Source organism: Solanum pennellii, chromosome 9, assembly GCF_001406875.1.
Source record: "Solanum pennellii chromosome 9, SPENNV200".
Lineage (NCBI taxonomy): Eukaryota > Viridiplantae > Streptophyta > Magnoliopsida > Solanales > Solanaceae > Solanum > Solanum pennellii.
This window is the reverse complement of record NC_028645.1, coordinates 73,826,469-73,832,863: the sequence shown is the minus strand read 5'-3', so window position 1 is coordinate 73,832,863 and position 6,395 is coordinate 73,826,469.

Genomic DNA, 6,395 nt, shown 5'->3' with positions numbered 1-6,395 from the left:
CTATTTATAGGAATAAATTCATCCTATTGATGTCATCCATGACATCACTATGTGTCAAAATTGTCAAGGTTAAGATAGCAAACCATTTTATGGTTTGCCTAACTTTCACCTACCAAGATACAATCTTTGACTTGTATTTTGTACTAATTATCTTCCTACCAAATATTCATATTAATTCATCTTCCATTTAGTTTGATTCCACAAGAACCAAAACCAACTCTTTCAATCTCCACCTTGGTTTGTGTTCCAAGCATGCGTATAAACAACTCCGGCCAAAACTTCTAAGCTTACTGGGCAATCCCATTGTAAGAAACAAGAAGAATCAAACCTTTGTTGAACATACCAGCTCCACCTAGCAGTTGTTCTCTTAGAGTTGCATCATACTCCCGCCAAGTCCTTGCAGTGTGCAAACTTGGCAAGCGGGACTATTTTGGTCAACATGTCTGCAGCGTTATCGTCTGTGATAACCTTCTCAACCTTGATAGCTCCCTTTTCTACGACATCTCGAATAAAATGAAATCTGACATCAATGTGTTTGGTGCGCTCATGAAATCTTTGATTTTTAATCAAATGAATAGCACTTTGACTATCACATTTTAGAATTGATTTAAGCTGAGCTGAACTCAATTCTGCCACCAAACCTTTCAACCAGATAGCTTCTTTCACTGCCTCCGTTGCTGCCATATATTCTGCCTCTGTTGTAGACAAAGCGACAATCGACTGTAAAGTCGATTTCCAACTAACGGCACTGCCAACGAGAGTAAAGATGTATCCAGTTGTGGACCTCCTTCGATCAAGATCCCCTGCATAGTCAGAATCAACATAACCGAGAATTGAAATACCTTCACTTTTCCGAAAGGTTAGGCCAACATCAGGAGCTCCTTTGAGATATCTCAATATCCACTTGACAGCTTCCCAATGCCTTTTTCCTGGATTTGCCATGTACTTGCTTACTACACTTACAGATTGGGCAATATCTGGACGTGTGCATACCATAGCATACATAATGCTACCAACTGCACTCGCATAAGGAACCTTTGACATATGCTCCACCTCATCCATAGATTGAGGCATTTGTAACTCTGAAAGCTTGAAATGAGAAGCTAAAGGTGTACTTACAGGCTTGCTCATATCCATATTGAATCTTTCAAGAACTTTTCGGATGTACCTCTTCTGAGAAAGATGTACAACACCATTTTCTCTTGAAATTTCCATTCCAAGGATTTTCTTTGCAACTCCTAGATCCTTCATGTCAAATTCCTTGCTCAACAGTTTCTTCAAAATATTTATCTCTGTGATGTTGTTAGCAGCAATAAGCATATCATCAACATACAACAAAAGATAAATCATAGAGTTACCAGACATCTTCTTGTGATACACACAACTATCAAATGCACTCCTCGAAAATCCATGTGTAGTCATGAATGCATCAAACCTCTTGTACCACTGTCTAGGGGATTGCTTCAAACCATACAAAGACTTCTTCAGTTGGCATACATGGTCTTCTTTTCCTTCAGCTAGGAAACCTTCAGGCTGATCCATATAGATTGTCTCTTCTAGATCACCATGTAAAAAAGCAGTTTTGACATCAAGCTGTTGAAGCTCTAAATCAAATTGTGCAACCAATGCTAGCAGCACGCGAATTGAGCTATGTTTCACGACTGGAGAAAAGATCTCATTGTAGTCAATTCCCTCCTTCTGACTGAAACCCTTTGCAACCAATCTCGCCTTGAACCTAGCAGCTTCCACTTCTGGAATACCTTCTTTCTTTTTGTAGACCCATTTGCATCCAACTGTCCTCATCCCCTTTGGCCTTTTAACTAAGACCCATGTCTCATTTCTGTGAAGAGACTCCATCTCTTCCATCATGGCCAACTGCCATTGTGCAGCATCTTTGCAAGAAGTTGCTTCAATATACGAAGAGGGCTCGAGATCCTTAATCTCTTCTTCTGCAGCTACGAACGCTTGTGCAATCAGATTTTCTTGCTCTATAAGACGTTCCGGTTTCCGTATCCGCCTTTTGTCCCTTCCCTTCGCAATTGTGTATGGTTCATTGGAAGCAAGTTCTTCTGCATCTTTTGACTCATCACTTTGAGTCTCTTGATCCCGTTTCTTGGTAAGCTCCACCGGTAGCTCCACCTGCTCGTTGTTCTCGTTTCTAGATAACTCCACAGAAACTTTACGAGGATCAAGTATAGAGGATTCATCAAAGGTAACATCTCTACTAACTACAAATTTGAGTAAAGACAAACACCATAGTTTGTACCCTTTTACTCCATCAACATACCCTACGAATATGGCCTTTTTAGCCCTTGGTTCAAGCTTACCTTCATTAACATGATAATAAGTTGGACACCCAAATATTCGCAAGTATGAATAGTTAGAGGGTTCACCTGACCAGACCTCATTCGGAGTCTTAAAGTCAATCGCTGATGCTGGAGACCGATTGACAATATGAGAAGCAGTATGAACTGCTTCAGCCCAAAATACTTTGGACATCTTAGCTTGTAAGAGCATACAACGAGCCTTCTCAAGAAGAGTTCTGTTCATTCTCTCGGCAACTCCATTCTGCTGTGGTGTGTGCCTGACCGTCTTATGCCTTGCGATCCCATGAACCTTGCAGAAATCATTGAACTCTTCACTGCAAAACTCCAAGCCATTGTCCGTGCGAAGATATTTGATTTTCCTCTCAATTTGATTTTCAACCAAAATCTTCCACTCTTTAAATGCTTCAAAAGCATCACCTTTTGTCTTCAGGAAACGCACCCAAACCTTTCGTGAAAAATCATCAATGAATGTGAGAAGATACCTCTTTCCTCCCTTTGATGGAAGCTTAGAGGGACCCCATAAATCTGAATGGATGTAGTCTAGCACCCCTCCCGTCTTGTGCTTGCCAGTGCTGAAGCTGACCTTTTTCTGCTTCCCTAAGACGCAGTGCTCACAAAATTCAAGTGTGCTGATCTTCTCACCATTCAAAAGGTTGCGGTTGCTCAACATCTCCAATCCTCGTGCGCTCATATGGCCTAGTCTCATGTGCCATAATTTTGCCTTGTCATCATTAGATAACTGCACTGTAGATGCATTTACAGAGCCAATAATGGTGCTTCCCGCAAGTGTGTAGAGGCCATCCTCCAGCTTGGCCTTCAACATGACTAAAGACCCTTTAGTCACTTTCATAGTTCCTCCTTCACTCATGTACTTATAGCCTTGTTTATCTAAAGTACCCAGGGAGATCAAATTCTTCTTTAGATCAGGAACATGACGGACTTCTGTAATAGTCCTCATGATTCCATCATGGCAGCGAACATGAACTGAACCAATGCCAACTATTTTACAAGTTGCATTATTGCCCATTAATACAGTTCCTCTGCTTGTTTCATAGCTGCTGAACCAATCTTTTCGGAATGTCATATGCAGAGTACAACCAGAGTCTAAGATCCATTTGTTGTCATAGACTCCATTATTGCATGATGTTGTTAGTACATAATCATCATCATTATCATGTACTTTCTCAACAATGGATGCACTCGCCTTTTCTTTGGACTTCGACATAGGGCAATCTCGTTCAAAGTGCCCCTTCTTGTGACAGCCCCAACACTCCGCATTCTTTTTGTTCACACGAGACTTTGATCTGTACTTCGATTTGCTCCTTCCCTTTTGGCTAGTACGACCTCTTACAAAGAGTCCACTAGCTTCGTCACTTTTGTCTCCTTCAAAATGCATCCGCACATCACAAGAGTTTAGTGCTTGCCGCACTTGCTCAAGTTTAATAGGTTGTTTGCTATACATCATTGAATTCTCAATATCACGATATTTTGAAGTCAATGAAAATAGTAAAGAACATGCAAGTGTCTCCTCGTCCTTTTTAATTCCAGCAGTTTGTAAGTCCATCACAAGTTTATTGAACGCATCTAGATGGTCTTGCAACAAAGTACCTGAATCCATCTTAAATGTATGAAGACGCCGTTGTAACAACATCCTTGTTGTCACTGACTGGTCCTGGTAAAGCCCTTCCAGCTTTTCCCATAACTCTTTGGCCGTCTCTTCGGTACTTGTACTCACTTCACAAAGTACGTTAGGTGCAAGGGACAGTTGGATTGCACTCAATGCATCTCCTTCAATCTTTTCTTTGTCGGAATCCGATATCTTATCGGGGTACTTTCCGTCAATAGCATGGATTGAACCTTCCCTCCGCAGTAACGCTATCATCTGGATTTTCCAGATATTGAAGTTGTTGCGCCCACTAAATCTATCAATTTCAAACTTCATGGAACTCATTTTTTTTTTTTTACTTGTTCTTCCTTTTCTACTACAATGTATTTGGAACTACAGAAAACCAAAGTAATCCTTTTCTGATGTGGAAGTTCAGACTGTGCTGCAACCACAGAGCATACTCAGACAGAACCTTGCTCTGATACCAATTGTTAGCGGAAACGTGAAACTAAAGAACAAGGAAGAACAACAATATTTAACGTGGTTCGGATCAAAATGATCCTACGTCCACCAAAGAACAACTGCACCAATATTTATTTCACTATACAGAGAATATAAGTGAAATACTACAAGAGAGAGAACACAATGCCTTAGAAGGTGAGAAGGCAAGTGAAAGGATGATTTGAAAATGAATTAAGAGCTACCTATTTATAGGAATAAATTCATCCTATTGATGTCATCCATGACATCGCTATGTGTCAAAATTGTCAAGGTTAAGATAGCAAACCATTATATGGTTTGCCTAACTTTCACCTACCAAGATACAATCTTTGACTTGTATTTCCTACTAATTATCTTCCTACCAAATATTCATATTAATTCATCTTCCATTTAGTTTGATTCCACAAGAACCAAAACCAACTCTTTCAACATAGCTGAGGATATATCCACTCAATCTAAGCTTTGTGTTGAGCATGAAGTTGGGACTTTGTCCCACGTTGTATCATGACAAGGATTTAGTGAGTTTATAAGCCCAAAAGTGATTTGAATATACTATGCCAATAAGTTCGAGGACCTAATTAATCTTTCTACATATAATATAATAACACAGCACACATAGTATTATCATCATTTTTCTAAAAAAATAAAATAAAATCTGAAACTAATGCATAAATCACATTACTAGTCAAATTGCTTCACTAGTAATGCATGCATGCATGATATGTGATTAGGAAAACAAAAAGAACATGGAATGAACTGAAAGATGTTGTCAATCGTATGCAATAAATGTGTGTACTAGAGGGTACAAGTGTAATTGTTGTTCATTGTGATTGTGATTGTGTTGTGTGTTTGATGATGTAATCGGGTACCACGATGATACATATATTTTCTTGGATCAGGTATCACCCTACTCCATATATTTATTGGATCGAGTACTGTATATATATTATTTGATTTAATACCAGGTCGTTACACTAAAAAATGAAATATATAACACACCACTGCACTAATATTTTGTATGTGTTTGGGTTCATTAGAGAACCGATTTTACTTCTTCATGACATGATTGTTACATGTCGATCTTGTGTATGGACTGAATTTATGATGGTGTATATTTGTTACATGTTGGTCCCTAAGGGAGAGAATTGGTGTGCTTAAATGTTAGGGTGACTGACTCTTGTATTGATTAGAATGACATGGTAAATGTTGTAGATGATGATTAGGGTTTCCTAGTGGTACGAATTACTGAAACGGTGTGATGAACTAGACGGGACTGATTGCGAATGCCAAGTCGGGGTGAGAATTGGAGGACCAGACTATTTTATATTTCTCTGATGTCTTCAGGTAGTGGAGCCTGATTAATTTTAGGTTTTCCTATTTATTCTCTATTTTAGGTTTTCCTATTTATTCTCTATTTTAGGCTTTCCTATTTATTCTCTATTTTAGGTTTTCCTATTTATTCTCTGTAACCAAAAATACTCTGATTTATTAATATAAATATACCTCACCGCCGTGGAATTTTACTCACGGGGTGTTACCACGAAATATTGGGTTTTCTCTTTCTCTCTCTAGATTTCTCATCTCTTTCTCTTGAAAGTTCTTGTGTTCTTCATTCATCTAGTGTGTGTGCGTAAATTCGATCCTAACAACTGGTATCGGAGCTAAGGAGATTCAACACGATCACTGAAGATGGATAGTTCGAAGCTTGGAATCGAGAAGTTTGATGGATCCGATTTCAGTTTCTGGAAGATGCAGATCGAAGATTATCTGTACCAGAAAGATCTTCACGAACCGTTGACCGGGGTGAAGCCGGAATCCATGACGGAGGAGAAGTGGAAACTCAAGGATCGCCAGGCTCTAGGGTTGATCCGGTTGACTTTGTCAAGAAACGTGGCGTTCAACATCGTGAAGGAGAAGACTACGTCCGGTCTGTTGAAGGCACTGTCAAACATGTATGAAAA